Raw genomic sequence first — 20,439 nt, forward strand, 5'->3', positions numbered from 1 at the left:
AACGCATATCATCTTTAGATTCAACCCTTAAAACATGCATTGTAGATAATAAGAAACTTATGGACTTGGGTGCAAAGTTTCGTACTACAACTTCTAAACCCGTACACTTTGCACACTTGTATAGCAAAGCTTATAAATGTTCTATTTGCGGTCGTAAAGGCCATTTAGCTAAGTTTTGCTATGATGCACATAAATCCTCCAAGACTAATGTTTCTTGTGCATCTCATAAGGCTTCTTCATCACATGCACATGCACATGCACACTCTCATAAAGTTCATCATATGCATGCTCATGTGTATTGATATGATCTTTGTGGTCGTTTTGGTCATTTGGCCAAATATTGTTTTGATTTGAAAAATAAATCTCATTTGCCAAATATTTCTAGTAGACCACATGTTTATAAATGTAATGTTTGTGGTAAACATGGCCACCTAGGAAAGTTTTGTTTTGATAATGTTTCACATTTGCAAAAAGCTTCCAATAATCTACCCTTATTTGCAAATGTCCCACGTGCACCTTTTAATGGTCAACATAAGCAAATGGTTCCTTTCCATTGTACATATTGCAATCGGAATGGTCATTTGAGTGATTATTGCTATGACCGATCCCGTGCACCACATATGCCCAAGAGGGTTCATAACCCTAGGGCTTTGAGCTTCATTGATAGGGGTCATATCCCTAAATCCTTTGGTACCAAGAGTTCTTGGGTACCAAAACAAATTTGATATTTAAACCAAGAATTTTAGTGTTTTTATTTTTCTTTTCTTGGTTTTGAAAATTATGCTTTGAAATTTTTCTATATGAAAATAAATTTTTTTTAATTCTTTTGTTTTCATGGTTATTAGTTTTGTTTTGATGAGAGGTTTATATTTATATAACCCCCCGGATTTATTGGTGTTTATTCCCAAATCAAGTTTACCGGATGCTAAAATGATTATATGGGTTGGAACAAGCTCAAGAGCTTGATATAATTGTTGCCTCTCTTAAAAATTATGTTTTTGATTTGTTGCTTTTGAATTCATTATAATTCACTTATATGATGATATTTATGTTTCATTTGGTTGATTTTTATTTGAAAATATTTTGCATGATTCTCATGTTCCTTTTCTTTTGATTTCATAAATCTACTTTTATACATGGTTTTTATACTCTTTGATATGATTTTTCATACTTATATATTTATATGTGTTCTCATTATCCTTTTGTATGTGAGTTGGTTTTAGCATCTATGCTTGCTCACATATGTTTGCCATGATCTTTATTTCATATACTCCATATGGCATTTTGATAGGGGGAGCAATCCCTATATTTGTTTTATACTCACCCGTGCTCATATGTAGGGGGAGCTTTCGCTCTCTTTCATCTATATGGTTTTCCCCTTTTTGATGTTGTCAAAGGGGGAGAAATATTATGAGTATATTCTTTCTTGTTTATATGCATGTGAATTATAATTTATATATTCATTTCCTTTCATGCATATATCCTTTTTGTAAATTGTTTGTCATCATCAAAAAGAGGGAGATTGTTGGTCTTCTTGTTTTGATGATGTTTAACAAACAATTTACTACTAATGTTGTTTGTCTAGTATTTGTGTTTTCCTATATATTGTAGACAAACAACATTGTTGGAGGATGGATGGAATAGAGCTTTAACGATCATATCCAAAGGAGGTTGGCGGATTGTCGGGTTGAAGCTTATACAAATTCAAGTTGAAGATCAAGTTCAAGCTTCATCTGCGAGATTACGAAGTCGAGCTTATTGAAGATCAAGATCATAGCTTGGATAATCTAATTTAGGTTTTATATTATGTGTGTTAAGTACGTTAAGCTCAATATATATACACACACATATTTTGTTTTTATATATATAGTTATATATATATACACAAGTTTTGGTTCTTGGCTTTTAAGTTTAAATATGAAACAAATACATATTCATATATATATATATATACATGTTTGGTTTCATATGGTAAAGTTGTTTATGTACACATGTATTTATAAGTTTTACAAAATACATGAGTTTTCACAAATAAAAATTTTAATTTGAGAAATTATTTTTTGTAACATGTTCAAAATCACATTTGCAAACATTTCCCAAAGTTTCATCAAGTTTTAAATTGATTTGTTATGTTTAATGGAATTTACAAAATTATGTTTTTGTTCGTGCACATGTTCGTGTATGTTTTACAAAACAGATGAGTTTTCATAAATGGGAAGTGGTATTCAATAAATTCTTTCTTTAACATGTTTATCTACATGTTTAGAAACGTCTCTCAAAATTTTACTATTTTTGGAGTTGATTTACTATGCCCAATTGATTTTACAAAATCGTGTATGTCAGCAGTTTTTTAGAAACTGTAAATCTGTGTTCAAACATTTATTTCTCTTAACTGGGAAATTATTTTTCAGAAATTCTTTCTCTAACATGTTATTATACATGTCTATAACCTTCCCACAACATTTCATATTTTTTGAATCTGTTTTACTATTTTTAATTGATTTTACAAAAGCTGATACACAGTGCTAAGTTACCCGCGGTCGAACCGCCAGCAGTCGACCGCCAAACTCGTCTGGACGTTACTGCATCTGTGGGTACGCTTTGCTTTATGGCTGCGCGGTCGACCGCGCAGTCCGGTCGACCGAAGTTAACTGTGCAGTTGACGCGTTATACAGTACCTAGTTGCTGATTTTTATTTTTTAATGGTTTTTTTAGGGTTTTTTGGGGTTGGTTTCTTCAAGGCCTATATAATATCCCTTTGCCATAACTATTTTCGCATCACCAAAGAGAATGTTTTTAAACACAAGTTTAAAAGAGTTTTAATAAGGGTTTAGTTTGGTTTAAGTGTGGGTTAAGAGGCTTTTAAGCATTTGGAAGTTTGAGTTTGAGAAAATCAATTTCACAAAGAGGTTGAGGAGATCATGCTATTGGTGTTTGGCATGCCAACTATTGCTCTTTCTACCTCTTGATCTAATTGAGAAGTTTTCTAACTGCTTTTCCTCTAGTAATTTGTATTATTGAGATTTTTATATTCTTATTATTGCTAGTTTTCTATATGAAGTTAGATTTGATTTTGCTCATTGTTAACACACACACGCCACTTGAGCTTATTGTATTAGCATTCCATAATAATATTTTGGTTGGTGAGTAGGTTGTAACAATTGAGTGTGAGTTTTCATTGTGTTCTCATCCATAATAGAGAACAAACATTTTTGTATTGAGCCTTATTGGAGTTTCACATTTGTAATACACTAACACACCGATGAAGGAAGTGTGTGGGAGAGAGTCGGGATGCGTCCAAGAGGAGTGGCGTCGGTTGACGAACATAGGGAAGAGGCTGTAACCAGAGCACTTGAGGGAGACACGTATGTTCAACACTTGAGAGGTGGTATGGAGTGGGATTGCAAGAGTGCGTGATTGTAAAGTTTTTGCGGTTAGCTAGAAAACGAGTGTGAGGTGTAAACGTATTTCGCGTAAGCGTAGAAAACCCGGTTTGTGTTAGTGGATTTCTCCCACCGGGAGTGGGGAGGCGAGACGTAGGAGGAAGGTCCGAAGCTCCGTGATCATTGATTGTGTTTGAGTGTGCTTTGGCGTTTATTTATATTTGTGGCTCATTGCTCATATCGGCCTTTGTCACATTATCCTAGCTTGTCCAGCTATCCTTGTTCATTTGTTACCCTTCGTGTTAGTTTTCATAATCCTTGCATATAATCTCATAGTATATCTCTTTGCTAGGATGATATTTCATTGTTCAAGTTGTTTATCCTAAGTTCACATATCATAGGTATTTCAATACTTGGCTAGGATAACTTGTTAATTAGTTTTATAGCATTTAATTGGGATTAGATTAGCATAAGACCCTAAAACACGCCCCCCCCCCCTCTAGGGTCTAACAAAAATGATTAAAGCGCAAAGAGCATCAAGCAAATGATGGCCCAAAGAAAAAAAAAGAAAAGAAACAAAGCACATATTATAATGCACATTATATTGAAGCAAGAAGCCACAAAATCAAGGCTTCATGAAGCCAAGGCCAAGTGGACCGGACCTGCACCAAGAGTGGGATTTTCATTTTTTTTTTCAAGTGAGCTTGAAGGCCCAAATCTCATCAAACAAATTACACCAAATGAACTCTTCATAGGACTGGACTTGGCTGCTGGAGACTTGGAGTTGAAAATCATTTTAATGGAGAACGGACTTGATTGCTGCAGCTCTTCAATTTTCGTTTTGAAAATCAAATGAAATGGGTCGGACTTTGCTGCAGCTCTTCAATTTTTGTTTTGAAAATCAAATGAAGCTCCACTTGGGCCGGACTTCCAATTCTCTAAATACTGATTACTGCAGAAATATGGACCAGACTTAGGCTTTGAATTTTAATCATATGCATTGGATTTCAGCAAGATGGACCGGACTTAGGCTGCAACTTGATTTTCATTTGTTTTTGAAAATCATATGGGCCTCCTATGTTGGGCTAGAGAAGAACAAAAAGCAAATTCCAACCCATTTCTTTACTAACAAATTCAAAGGTGGAGATTGCTTTGCTTGGGGCTCAAGACAAATCCAATGGCTCATATTTATTGATGATTACTATAAATAGGGGTAGAGAGTGAGGGGTTAGGAGGTGGAAAAAATTTTATAATTCCTTTTAGAGAGGAGGGCTACTCTTAATTGAGAAGATCATCCAAAAATTATAACTTTAGTTGCAATTAATAATAAAAAATTTTCTCCTCTTTAAATTTGTTCTTTCTCCTCTTTGTTGAATGATGAGGATGGAGATGAAGAGCAAATTGAAGGTTTGTATTTCTTTTCTCTTTTATTTCTTTTTAGTAATTTTTTTATTATTGCTTATTAGTTAGATTTAAATTCATGCTTGTAGTGTAGATTTATTTTCTTGTCTTTTTATTTCTTTTTGCACTTTAATTTGTAGAGTAGATTTATTTTCTTGCATTTAATTTTTGTAATATATTTTATAGTTTAGATTTTAATTCTTTGTAGTTAGATTTATTTCTTGTCCATAGTTTAGATTTTTCTTTTCTTTTTATTTTTTTGTAATTAGTTCTTTTTCTTGTTTTTATTTCTTAAGATGTGAATTTAATTCTTGTAGGAATCTTAGAATTGTATAAAACTAGTCTAATTTTCTTTATATTGTATGAATTATTCTCTTGCACTTAAAATGTTCATGTTTAGGATAATCAACTAGAGAACTAATCGGTAGAAGAAGAATTTGATAATCTATGCTTATCTTAAATGGTTTGATAGGTTATGCTTATGAATTCTGGGATTATTATCATGTTGTTGTTCTTATCATGAATAGTAATTTTAACTTAGATGATAATTTGATAGGTTACACTTTCCTTAAATGGTTTGATAATCTATGCTTAATAAATCTAAGTTGAAATATGATAAAAAGAGAATAGTTTGTATTTTGTAATTGAAATTGGTTAGTGGATTATATTCTAGATTTCTTACCTCTTTTGAATTCTCCATCTTAACTTTCTTAAATTTTGTTTTCATTCTTGGTTTATTTCTTGATTTTATTCATTCTTCTTTCTTGCCTTGTGATTTCATTTATTCTTTGATTCTTTCTTCTCTAAAATTCATTTTATTATCTCTTGCACATAAATCAAAACAACCACTCATCACAATCACACTTATTCTTTATTCCTAATTGTCACGCACAAAACATAAGAACCATTTCTAATAATCTTTTAAAATCACCTTCCTCGTGTGATCGATATTTTTTATACTATAACTTGATAAATTGTGCACTTGCAATTTTGGTACATAATTATGCCGCATCAGGAAATGTCTTGACTTGTGTCTTAGCGTTTCTGTAGAAAGTCTCTCAAATACCGAAATTCTTTGCGAGGCGATCTTGGAGCAGTTACACTCTGATAATACCGCCTTAATAAGTTTGGTACATGGACAAAGAGAATCCGTTTCCCGGGTATTTCTCTTCCGAGATTTATTCATACCCCCAGCCTGATAGTACAACTCATCGATATGATTATCGGAGCAGCCTATCTTGTGCTGGCATGGTTCCCCCATTCTGACGTCGTCGTCTTCTGACGAACATAACTCTCTTTGAGGGTATAACGCCTTGCCTTTATTCTCAAGAGTCGCTTGTTTGAACCCACGCCTTCGTGCGCGTGAGGACCCAACGGGCTCTTGGACTTCAACTTGCAATCAGAGGCGAGTGCTTATCTGTACTTTTTCTGTATGAGAAGTCTTTGACTTACTGGGGCGTCGCATACGACCCCCATTCTGACGTGCCATCCAGGGTTCATTTTTATGCAAAGGACCGAGACGATCCGTAATACCCACTTTAAATCGGGGCAAGTCCACGCTATCGTGAGGTCCTACTGAAGGTGAGGAAGTCATCGGAATAGAAACAGGAGCTGTCGAAGACTCGAAACTGATCGCGGGAGGTGAAATTTCTGCGAATAGGGGATGAACGGCTTGGTGGTGACGCGGGCCAGCAGTTGGCGGCTCAGCCTTGGCCGAGCCAGCATTTAGTGGCTCGGCCTTGGCCGAGCCTGGCCGAGCCAGCAGCCGACAGTTGGTCTTTTTCTGGTCTCATTTTGGATTTCCGCCTCCAGATTTGATGTGGTTTTGACAGTCTGTTGTCTACATCTTTTGCTTGCAATTTCTTGGCCTCTTGCACTAGAATTCTTGCCTGCACGAGTAAAGCGTGGTGTTTCTTGATCCGTTCTTCAAGAGTTGGACGTGTCCTCTTAACGGGGACCCACTCATTCGCCGTTGATTTGGACCAATCTCCTGCTTGCTACCGTGGTGGCTGGTGTCTTCTAGACTTTAGATCCGCTTCATAGCAGATTCCATCAACTAGCTCGGAAGCTTTGGCCAATTGGCATGCGAGGCGTTGACGTCGTCTTTGATGCGCTCTCTTGGATAAGGTCGGCGCGTTTTCAGTAGTAGCTTCAGCTTTGCAGGGTATGCCTTGAGCCGCTGCGAGATGAGGATCTTGGTTTTGAACCTTTAGATCCAAGTTCCCTCGGCCTTTCCTTGTGGAGTCCCGCCTATTCCTGCAAGGAGTGGATGACCAGGAGGATGAGGATAAGTATTCCTCATACTTTGCCTGGTCGAACTCGTACTCGACCTCTTCGTTGATCGAGATGATGATCTTTGGTTGCGACACTACAGCTTCGGCAGAAAAGCTGTCGGCTCCCACTGTGGTCGCCAGTTTTGGTTGCGACACTACAGCTTCGGCAGAAAAGCTGTCGGCTCCCACTGTGGTCGCCAGTTTGTTTTTGTCAAAAGTTACCTTTTCCATTGCTTTCAAACCTGTTACACCGTTTATCGATTATAAGTTCAAACTGAAAGAAAAGTTGATCTTTTTATAAGATCTTCTTACAATAAAAAATAAAGATTACAACTTTATCAAACAAAACACATCAGTAGTTTATCTCCCGCTGTTTTACGTGGGATCTTTGCCTGTGCCGGGGATGCGTTAGTCCGTGGACCACCACAGATCAAACCCGATTGACAGTATAACTACGCTCTTGTTTCACAAAGGACGTGGACCACCACAGATCAAACCCGATTGACAGTATAACTACGCTCTTGTTTCACAAAGGAAACAATTACGGAAGCGACAATCACGACCAAACGAGATTATGGCTTTTCTCGAGATTAAAACCAAGTTTAATCCGGAGGAAAGAAGGGGAAAGAATCACAAACCCTTAGAAAGAGCTTTCTTTATGAAAGTGTTCGCCAAGATCTGATGATTCTCCTCTGAAATTCGTGGTTAGCTGGACAATTTGACAGCACCTCGCCTTCTCAACTTCAGATCCTCTTGAAAGAAGACCCCAGGCTTCTATTTATAGGCCTTTGGAGATGTCCTTTTTAATAAGAATTTGTGTTTAAACATCATCTGTAGTTTATAACTGTTTAAACGCGTTAGGGATAACCTCAAAATAGTTGGGAAGGTTCTGAGATGAAAGAATCCTTAAAAATCATCGAAATTCGCGTTTTGGAAGGTTTGAAAGTCAAAAGGAGTCCTGGTGGCTCGGGACTGTGCGAGTCACCATTTGGTGGCTCCCCCCGGGGGGGCTGGGTGCGAGCCACCAATTGGTGACTCGCGCTTACACAAGCCTTCGAGTGGTGTTTCGTTCATCTTTTTGATATTGTGGCGATTCGTAACCCCTCGAGTTCGCTTGTTTTGCGTGTGGTTTATCGTTTCACTGACTTGTACGCTTACTGGTGTTGGATAAATTCCCTTGAATTGAGTAATAACGTTTATCATCTTCTCGTTGTCTTGAACTGTGTTTGAGGACCTATAGACAATTTTTAACGCCTACAACGACAGCATCTATAACTGAAACCACAGCAGCTAGAACTATCAATGACTAAGTTAGAACTAATATGGGCATTAGAACAAACACTTGCACAAGAACTTATGTTAGTTGGAGTTAGAACTGACACGAAAACATCTAGAACTGAAACCACGGCAACTAGAACTATCAATGACTAAGCTATAACTAACATGGGCATTAGAACAAATACTTACATAAGAACTTGTGTTAACTAGAGTTAGAACTTACACGACAGCATCTAAAGCTGACATCACAGCAGCTAGAACTATCAATGACTACGTTAGAACTATCAAAACGTATTTAGAACAAACACTTGCACAAGAACTTGCGTTAGCTGGAGTTAGAACTGACACGACAGCATCTACAATTGACACCACAGCAACTAGAACTATCAATAACTAAGTCAGAACTAACAAGTCATTGTTAGACCCTAGAGGGGGGTGATTAGGGTCTTATGCTAATCTAATCCAATTTTATGCCAATTAAAACTAATAACCAGTTATCCTAGCAAGTATGAAATACAACAAGATATATGAGCTAGGATAAGCAATATGAACAAAAAGATATATCCTAACAATGAGATATATGCAAGAATATATAAACTAACACAATGGTGAAATAAACAATCTACAAATATGATAGGGTAATAGACTATGGCGACAAGAAAGAATAAACACTAAGCACAAATGAAACGCCAAAGCAAACTCAAATACAAGCAAATGATTACGGAGTTCCGACCTTCCGTCCTACGTCTCCGCTCCCCACTCCTGGGGAGAAATCCACTATCACAACCGGGTTTTCTACGATCACCCGAATAACATTTACACCACACAATACCACAATGTAACTACACTCTACACCCTCTAAGTGTTGGTCTCTCCGTGTCCTTCCTCAAGTGCTCGGATACAACCTCTCCCTAGGTTCGTCAACCGACGTAACTCCTCTTGGAAGCAACCCTGACTCTCACCACACACTCCTTTCGGTGTACTAGTGCAATACAAAGTGAATCTCACAATTAAGCACAATACAAAGTGTTTGTTCTCTACAATGGATGAGAACGAATTATAAGCTCACTCTCTAGGTTACACAATCTCACAACCCAATTATACTATGAATGTATCACTCTCTAGGTTACACAATCTCACAACCCAATTATACTATGAATGTAAATACAATAAGCTCAAAGGTCGTGTATGTGTAAGCAAAGAGAAATAAATCAAAGAACTAAACTCAATATAATTCTAGCTTAATAACAATGATAATCTAATCATCTACCCTTTAAAAGAGCGAGTTCCTGAAAAACTTTCCCCTCCCCAAATTAACCTTCAACCGAATTAAATATACCAACCTTATCCCTGATAACATCATCAGAAATCAAAAGCCCTAAATCTTCCTTCCGTTACGCCTTCTCTCCTCCTTCTCCTCAGCCCATCTCCTCAGTTCATCGATTACGTTTTCAAAGATGATTATTATTGTCCTAATCATCAACGCTACTCCGTCATCATGTCCTCGGTTCTCAGAATTTTGGCATCGTTTAGGATCAACAAGGAAGTTCATTGAAGAATGTATTTCTAAAATTTACCTATGATTTTAAAATTTAAAACGAATTCTATCTATGATTTGAAGAAGGTTTCTTCTTCGTCTTCACTCCGCTACACAAAACCCTAGCTCTAATCATTAGTTCTGCTGAATTCACCCTCTCCCCTTTTTGTTCTTCATTCCTCTCATTTTGTTCTAATTTTGCCCTAATTCTCAATTTCCTACAGTTTCAAGCGAAGAGTGTTTCGATATTCGAAAAGCAGCTGTAGCGAGATTAGAAAGTAAGTTGAATCCATACAACTTATTATATTCGGATGTATTACAGGTTGAGCTTGAACTTTGTCAATTATTTCAGAAATTTTTGTTTATATTCAGATGAAATGTTATTTATAGATTATCAGTGTGATTTTTTCCCTTCTATTTATGTCATGCTTTTTTTGAACAGCACATTTTGTTTATATTGATATGAAATGTTATTTACAGCTTACCATAGATTGTATATGATTAATTGTAGTGTTAATATTCTTCAATTTTGTCTGCTTGTTATGTATTTTCCCTTTTTTCCACTATTCCATGTATATTAAAAAAAATATTGCAGGAGTGCTAAGTATGTCGTATAAAAACTGAATATATTCTACTATACAAACAATTTAAAGTTTCCTGGGAGGTAAAAGATGTAGATAATCTTGTAAAGAATTGTTAGTTTGGGAGAACTAGCCTTTATCGTAGACTGCACCATAGATGGATCAATATCAGTGGATACACAAATAATATTAAGAAGAAATCAGACACAAATTTAAGCAATATAACTCACCACAGCCAACTCTTCCACCAGCATTTCCAGTGCTTTTGCTTTGCTAAGCTCGTGTCCGCCTGAAAAAACAAGATCGAGATTAAGTCTTTGATATATTAACCACAAAAAGAAAGCGTTGTTGCAAGCATCCGGGGGGAAAATGTGATCTCCGGGAAACAAGAAACTATACATTAGCTACTGTGAGATGGTACAATGAGAGAACAAAAGGGCAAGCTATAAATAAGGGGGGCATTTCTGTAGGTCATAATTCCATCGTGGTTGGCAAATGGTGCAAAATTTGGAAAGCAAGTAGTAATCAAGATAGGCTCAAAAAATACTGAATACATACAGGAAGTGATTCAATAAATATAGAACATATCACCGACTATAACCATAGAACTAATATATTAGTTTAGCCACACAGCTAAGCTTGTGTATGGCCGAAATAAGTTATATTATATATTAAGAGCAATCATTATGGATGAGTGGGAACCTATCGCATTAATATATCAGAAAAATGTACATAGCTTAATGTCAAATTATACATATCTAATTCAATAGATAACGTATCTAAATTTTAAATTCTTGCAGATCAATTTAGTCAAAATTTACCCTTTTTTTCTAGCTTATGTTTGTTTTCCTTTTCAAAATTTGCTTCTAAGAAACACTAGATGAGATACCTTCTTCAGTGGAATGCTCAACCTAGCATCAGCTCAACTTGCGCCACCGTGATGTAACAGTGACTTATGAACATGTAACAGGTTATGTTACCTATGTTATGATTCTTTTGGAGAAAGCCCCAAGAAAAGATAAGTTAATTTTCAGATCAAGGCAAATCATAAGTAAGCAATTCTGATAACAAAAGGAGATCAAGTACATGTATTAGAATAAAATATACTTGTGGTTTACTTTTCGTAAAATGTTGATTAAGATACACAATACTGTCAGACATTGATTTTATGCAAATAAAAAATTGTTATGAAACCACAAATGTAGGTTTTTTTGTAGGTTTTTTTATATATAATCAAGTTCTTTCTTGTAGGTTTTTTTTGTTGCTCTTTTCTAATTTGACAATAATACATAAGTTAATGTGTTATTAAAAAGAAGATGCATGTTAGAATCTTTGAAATTTCTTATCGTTAGAAATAAAAGCATACAAGTTGTCGGGCTGACATCCTAAACCATGCCACTACACCTGTGTTTGCTTCATCGTCAGAAAACTCAACATACCAATCAGTTGAATTCGCCTCTTGTTAAAACCATCAAAACGAAACACAGAAAACCATAACCTGTAGTTAAGGGATATAAACCATTTCTATGTTTTACCTTTCAAAAATAAGGAATTTAGTATGCTTTAAACAAGATGATTTAATCTATTAGATCAAGTATGTGCAGCTTCCTCATGTTAATCACATAGACTATCAGCTCATAAGCATACCTGAAAATGGTTTTATACCTCTGTTTCAATTATTTATTTGTTTGAGCTTGTACTCTGTCGATTATTTTAGACTTTTTTTGTTTATATTCAGATGAAATGTTATTTACAACTTACCGCTGTGATTTTTTTCCATTTGTGTCATGTTTTTTTTGCGGAATCTGTTCCTTTAAGATTTAGTGAAATTTGATAGAAACTTGTTGACATTTGGTCATTAAGTCCGTGTAGCATATTTGAATACTCATTAAAAGATTTCATTTTTAATCAACTAGGGTCCTATATTTGTGTGACCTGCTTTTCATTACAAAGACATTCATAATAGGATTAAAAAAACACAGTTGAAGGATATGAATTTGGGATGGCAGTTAGTCCTGTAAATTTCATCAGGCGTGTAATTGAGAGTATCACGACTCATTTCTATATAATGCCATATTATTAGGGGATTCGGATCCTCTCGACTACAAAAAAAATAGTGGAGGGACCACTACATAGTCACAGCCATTGATTATCTAGTTGATGGTTATGATTTTTTCTTTTACTGTAAATTAGGAATGAGTACAATACACGGGGGTATGGTAAGTGTTAGATTTAGATTGTATCATAACCGCCTACTAAATAATCAACGCTTGAGATTAAAAGTAGTGGTCTCTCCACTACTTTTTTGTAGTGGAGAGGATCCAAATCCGGTATTAGGTAGTGGTTATGTGCTTTTATAGAATGCCATATTACTTCTTGAATATTTTTCCTCCCCTCAATGCTCTGAAGTACCCCGGAAGTAGATGAAATTGAGTCAATTTAGGAATAAAATCATTTTTGTTATTATATGGATATTTTCATAAACATGTGACTTCAATACTATAAAAAACTATTGGTTTCTAAAAATTAAACAGATACTTAAGCTTCTCCATCCAAGTTAGGAGGATGTGATTTTTTGTATTTAACATAAAACATGAACTTTGACTAGCATAAGGACGGAGTTATCCAATAGGGTGGATACGAAACTTCAGATGTTAACAACATCAATAGACTCATGCAGAGAAAGTAATCAAAATACAAGTATCTACTTAGAATATGCAATATATAGATATTGGAAGCTTCAGGTTCTGGTATAACAGGAACAACAGAGGCTGTTGTCCACCTGCACATGTCCTCAATCTAGAAAACAAAAATAGCATTAAGATACATGAAAACATGATATAAGGATTTGATAATCAAAACAAATATATCAACTGAAAAAGTACATATTTCAACTTAAAACACCCGGCATACACTTCTATGATTTTATCATACACTTCACGTGCACTTCTTTGTCATTTTATGCTTGAGATGCATTTCAGTTATACACCAAAGACTATAGTAGAAAATGCTATAAATGTGGATTTGTATAAAATTAGCTTAGATATGCATAAACATTTTGTATTAAGCATTTCGTATCAAGTTGAAGATTCAAGTCATATTGCTTCAGCAAAGTCATAAAAATGTATGGGAGGCAGCATATATGCTATCAAAATCTGTTTTATATTTTTAAAAATAATTGTTTTGACTCTTACTTCATGATTGCATGAACATGTGTACATATGCGTGTACATGAACTCTATTTATTTATATGCTATCAAAATCTGTTTTATATTTTTATAAATAGTTGTTTTGACTCTTAATTCATGATTGCATGAACATATATGCATGTATATGGACTCTATTTATTGTCGTAATTATATATATACACACACACACCACGCACTCTCAAGAGCTCCCAAAGGGCCCAGACCCACCCCTCAACACTCCCACCCACTCCCACCCACACAAGAGGTAAACTATGCTACTGTTAGTTTGTTAGTAATATCCAAAACTTAGATACTATCAATCAAAATTCAAAATTAGGATTCTAAATATTGAAAATCCAAAGAGTAGGACACATGAATCCATAAATAAATTTCAAAGGATTTCAACATATTTTACCTATGTCGCATATGTTGCCAACATAAACGTTTTATAATTTCCATTAAGTTGCTTAAATTTGCCCCTTTTATCTATGAACTATGATCTAAGACACATCGAAAATCATTGGAAATTGTTTCTATATAATTCATGTGTATTACATCATAACCAGTGGTAAGAAATTTGAATTTTGGAATCCAGATTTTAACATTGCACTTATAGTATCTATGTGTCCATATTTTGTACACTATTGAGTACAGTCTAGCCAAAAACTCTCTAATATGTATGTGTGTGTGTATATAGACGCACATGCGTATACATATATATTCTAACATAAAATTGATAACATCTTTTCAAAACAATGTGTGAAATGATGTGCACTTTTGTAATACGCTTTTACGTCTAGATTAAATAATTTAACATTTTTTTATATAAATGCAGATATTGTACTTGGTTGGATTTGGCTTGTTTTTCGTGAAAACATTTCTAAGGTTGTGGGTGATTCAGGTGAGTGAAACAACTTTATTCTATTTTCTCTTTATTTGTGTTCATAGTGATGGTAACTTTATTTCCTCGTATTTACCTTCTTCCTCACTTAAATATTTATTACTATTATTATTATATGACTTCAAAAAATAGAATTAACATTAGCATATGAGATATTTGTGATTACTGATGCATGTATAGTGTACCAAATTTCTCAAGAAGAAAACCTCAAGTACTATTGAACATCAATTAAAATATACTTATTATCTTTAATTATATTCATTGCTATGCTTATGTTAAATAAAATCAATAATTTAATGCATTAAATTTACTTTACCTTGTAGAAATTTACATTCTAATTCTTGGATTGCATAATCCCTACACATTTGCATAAGAGTACCTTCTTCCAAATGACTACAAACCAAGGATTGAATTCAACATAAATATATATTATTATTGCTTTGTGTGTATATGTGTTTATTAATAGTATATTTCATTATTTTTTTAACAGAAGAACACATTCTAATCCATGATAGTAGAAAACCAAATATAATCAGTTGAGTGTTGATCAGAAGAGAACATACATTCAGAAAGTCATTAATAATAATAGAAAGAGGAAAATGAATGATTTTGCTGGCATTAGTACCAATAGCAAGCGATAACGTAAGATTGATTTGTTCTGTGGAGCGCAACAGCGGTAATATGAGCATGGAGGTTTGCATAAATTAATTTTATAATTTATTAAAATAATTACATGATTTTATATATCTAAAATTATTTAATACTAAAAATTAATATTTTCTTTCTAGGGCAAATTAACCATGAACCCGTATGTTCTGTTACATAAACTACGCACTCCAAAGTCTTGTTCATTTTGTGGAGCAAAAAAGTTTGAACACGAGACACCAACATCCTATTGCCACAACTGTGAAATCCACCTAGCAGATGTGAATGTTAATGACGAGTTATATGCCCTTTACACAGTACAAACCCAAGAGGCAATTGAGTTTCGAAGACAAACCAGAAAGTATAATAGTATTTTCTCATTCACATCATTTGGGGCAAGATTTGATAGAGAGCTTGCATCAAACAAAAAAGGTATTTTCACGTTTAGAGCACAAGGACAAAAATACCATAATCTCTCCTCTCTAATTCCGGAAGAAAACAAGCCTTCCTACTTTCAACTTTACTTCTACGATATGGAGAATGAGTTGCAAAATCGAATGAGAATATTAGATAATGCAAACATGAGTATGACTACAACTAAAATATTGATGGATATATTAGAAGAAAACTCATATGTAAAATTCCTGCGGAAACTGAATGATTATCCATCTCTTGAAGACTTCAAGATCATAATAAATAGAGATGCTGCAGTAGATCAACGTGTTTACAACTCGCCATCAGTGGATCAGGTTGCAGCTGTTTGGGTAGAGTGAAATAATGAAAATGTTCCGTATGAGAGAGAAATTGTTGTCCATTCACACTCCGGAAAGAATCATCAAGTTAAGCACTATTTTGGTTGTTATGATCCTTTACAGTATCCTTTACTCTTTCCAGGCGAAGATGTTGGATGACACTAAAATATTAAAAGAAGGGAGAAAAATGATATTCTCCATTCAAAACAACTAACTACAACATCTCAAGTGCTCAAGAAACTTTTACATTTGTAGAAGACATATTTAAACGAGAAAGGGAAGGTAAATCATAATTAAAATTGTTTAATAATATTAAAACATTAAAAATTAACTTAACATGCAAACTTGTAGGTGTTAAAGCACCAAATACGGGAAGCGTCTCATGTGGAGAATATTATTGTTACAAGTTCCAGATAAGAGACACTCGACAATCTACTGTATTAACATCAGTAGGTCGGTTGTTCCATCAATATGCTGTTGATATGTACATAAAGCTTGAAACAACAAGACTTGATTATTTTAGAAAGAAGCAATCAGAAATCAGAACAGAGGCATTCCAAGGCATAGTTGATAGTGTAGTTGCCGGGGAAGCAAAAGCATGTCAAGTCGGAAAAAGAATAGTGCTACCATCATCATTTATTGGTGGTCCTAGAGATATGCGTCGTAGATATCTTGATGCAATGTTATTAGTACAACGATTTGAAAAACCAGATATTTTCATCATAATAACATGCTCCTGAATGGGAAGAAATCACGGAGGAACTACATCAAGGGCAAACACATAACGATAGACCGGATCTAACCTCAAGGATATTTCGAGCAAAATTGCATCAAGATATGAGCACACCAAACAAAAATTATTAAAAGTTTTTCCAGAAAATAATTGTGCTTTTGCTAATCTGGTAAGTGAATTTAAGTATAAAATATTTTATGTTACCTGATTAGTGATTCCTTGCTAAAAAGTCTCATATTTGCACTAGAGGATGATTTATTTAAATTTTATGCACCAATAATCTTTACACCTTATTAAGCCATGCTTATATTGAATCAATGGTACATTCATAAATTTAATGTGAAAGGATGAATTGTTTTTTATCTTTTCTGAAGCAATTTAGTATGCTTTCACTTTTTTTTAGCTATTGCTTTCTAAATGAGGTCTTAAGTATGTGGTTCATGATAAAATTTACATGTGTAAACCAGATATCTAACGACCTTCTTAATATCAATTCAACTGAAGTGAAATTAACACGTGTAAACAAGATTATCTGATAACCTTCTTTATCTCAATTCAACTGAAGTACTCTTGAATGGATATTTCTTCCTTACTTATATGTTCCAAAACTTAAGACTGCAGGTGCCATTGGAGGTGTTGCATCTTCACTTCGTAAGATGGGGGAAATAGCGTATTATTTTCATCCATGGGTTAAGCATAGAAGCTTCTAAATCTAAGGTACTTCATTCATGACAAATATACAGCCTAGCTTAATACCTGAATAAGTTGCTCAGAGACAAACTTTAACCTGAATAAGTTTGAGGTGAATATCTTGCCGAGACAATGATATATTTTCTCTTCCTTGTGAACTTTTATTAGAGCTCTTGTGAACTTTTATTAGAGCTCAATACCTATTCTTATATATTACTCAATAAGATTTGCTCAACTTACTTCACACTATTGCTTATCAGAGGTATGTACATTCGCCTCACAATATTTTACATGTTCCTGCTGTGCAACTTCATGTAATTTCATGAACTAACTTGCACCATTTTTGAATCCATGAAGATGCTTTTTCTCTTATTTTTTAAGGGTATCTTAGTTGGCTGATTGTGAGAAAATATGCTGCCAGAAGTTGCATTGGACAATTTTTTTCCCGTTTTTTGCCTTGCTGAAAATGTTCAATACCATCCATAGAAAAGTTCCAATTTAGTTCATATATAGTAATTTCAAATATGAGATTGACATTCTATTGCAATAGCAAGAAGGAAGTCTATTCTGCAAGTAACTTTGCAAGATATTATCAAATGATATATTAATGCAAACTTACACTAAAAGTGCAATGAGATGCGAAGATATTTTGTCAGTTGTTTTAATTGGGTATTCTATGTTTTATGTAGCCATAATTTACTCTCATGTCAGTAACATTTTAGTTCTTAATGTTGACAAATGTGCAGTAAAAAGACTGATTACTTAAAAAGGGTCTAGATCATGTATCATAACTTAGTTTTTAAACTATCTTGGTGTTAAATATCCATGACAATCTATCAGCCATTTCATGTTAACAATTATGTAATAAATATTGCAATGAGTAATAAACTTGATGTATTCACGATCCTTATAGATCACATTTGGGCTGTGCAGACCACATGACTCATCTAGAAAAGTTCTACAGTTCACGTAGTTTCATCCTTAATACACATAGAATGAATTCTGTGGATCATGTAGTTGCATCCTTAATCTATTTAATCATGCAGCTGCATCCTTTATCCAAAACTTTGTCTAACATAATTGCATTTAGAAGTTTGTTTGTATTTATTCCAGGATGGATCAGTTTCCAATCTTTTTAAAAGCTGGCCAATTCGTGATCTTATAGAATATGATTGCATACAATAAATGAACATGCTGATTTCAATTTTGAAATTAACTTATGCTTATGCTTCTTAACATCTCAATTGTGTCTTGTCTTCATTCTATCTTTGGTATTGTTTCAATACAGTGGGAAATAAAAGTGGGTTTAAATCTTTACACTGTATGTAAAAAATTAATATATATTTCACATCCTAGCTCTAGAGGGAGAAATACAGGTAATATTAATAATTGTCATTTCTCATGTGGTAAACCATACTCTTCTGTTTATGCATGATTACGTCCTTTCTCTTTAGTTTGTTATCCTTCATCTTTCAATAATCCAACAAAGTTTGGTATTTTCTGTTTGGCATTTGTCTTTATAGTTTTCTTATTCATTATTCATTTTGCTTCCTATATTTTTTGCTTTATCTCTGTGAAAATAGCATCTTGTCCTTTGTAAGTTATAAATTTAGTCCTTTCCTCAGTTTTATTTCACCATCTTCTTATGCGATCATGTTTAATGAAATTTACTTTCAGTGCTTTGTAATTTCTGAAATATCATAGCTTTTACTCAAATGTCATCCTAGGAATTAGGATCAAGAGTATGCTACAGTTGACGATTATGTCCACTCACCAAATATTAACAAACTATTATACTTGCTGTTGCTGTTGGTGGTGGTGTTTTTGTTTGTTTTTATTTTTCCTGTAGAGCTTTTAATTACGTTTGTACCTTTCTGTCACAGGTACTTGTGCCAATTGCTAACGGATAAGAAGAGATGGAGGCTGTAATGATTATCAAAATTCTACGGAGAGCCAAAGCTAATGTTGTTGTGGTGTTAATTGAATATGGATTAAAAATTGTAGCATCTAGAAAAGTAAAAATAATAGCAGATAAGCTTTTGGATGAGGCTGTTAAATTACAATATGACATAATTGTTCTGCCGGCAAGTTAATATAGCCATTGAACATCGAATTCTTCACCATGTGTACATATGTAAGTAAGTTTATATTTGCTTCCTATTACTTTGTGTGTGATTGATTCAATCATTTGTTGGTCTTCAAATAATATTCTTTATATTTTAATTTTCTTATTCTGATTCTCTTTTTTAAGGGGAAGAAGGCAACAACATACACTGCTATGTGCAGCAAGCTTTCTGATCAAAGTGAATGTGAGAATAGGGTGGTGGTTGATGGAAACCTGATCACAAGCAGAGGGCCAGGGACTTCCATGGAATTTGCGCTGGCCATAGTAGATAAGTTCTTTGATGATGCCCTCAATCTTGCAAGAAGCCTGGTTTTTGTATAATAAGCTAATAATAGCTCTGTGGTAGAGAGCTGGGCATATGAATGTAATCAGCACTTTCTGAATAAACTAAGTTGCATTCAAATGCAGAGGTGTAGAAGCAAAAACAAACATTCATGTTATATCTATTGAGTCCTATACTTCAGAATGACATGAACGTGAATTTTGGGTTGTTAAATGTAAGTTGGGGGGAGTATTTGCTTGAGTTGCTTATAAAATCTTATTTGAAGGTTTGACAGTAAAATTCATATTCATATTCTTTTTAAATTTTTTGGGAAATTTTATTTACATTTTAAGGTGTTGTCTGCTCACTGCTGGTATCTATTTGTAGTTTACTAAAAAAATATGTTAGCTTACAACTTGAGTGAACGTTACAGTTTTGTTCCTGGAGCTGTTAATGTTATTGATAAGAGTGTTAAATGCGTTTATCTAATGTTTGAATGTGTTGATTTTGTTTTATTTTTGTGTTTGCATATGTTTTGAGTATCCAAGAGTATTTCAAGATTTGCCAAGGGTGTTCACATATTTGTGTTTGGATGTGTTGACATTCTTTGATTATCTAATGATTATTCTCCCATAATACTGAATATTCATCTATTGTTTATATTTAAATCCCAATGTCCTTAAAAAGTTA

The 20,439-nt window shown here is 34.2% G+C and overlaps 1 long non-coding RNA gene across 1 annotated transcript; it reads left to right on the forward strand.

Annotated features, from left to right (window-relative positions):
• On the forward strand, positions 19,445–19,956 carry LOC109837778. The gene is made up of 2 exons (XR_002246437.1): positions 19,445–19,496; positions 19,614–19,956. It is a non-coding gene; the product is annotated as an uncharacterized LOC109837778 (long non-coding RNA).

Source organism: Asparagus officinalis, chromosome 4 (genome assembly GCF_001876935.1).
Source record: "Asparagus officinalis chromosome 4, Aspof.V1, whole genome shotgun sequence".
NCBI lineage: Eukaryota > Viridiplantae > Streptophyta > Magnoliopsida > Asparagales > Asparagaceae > Asparagus > Asparagus officinalis.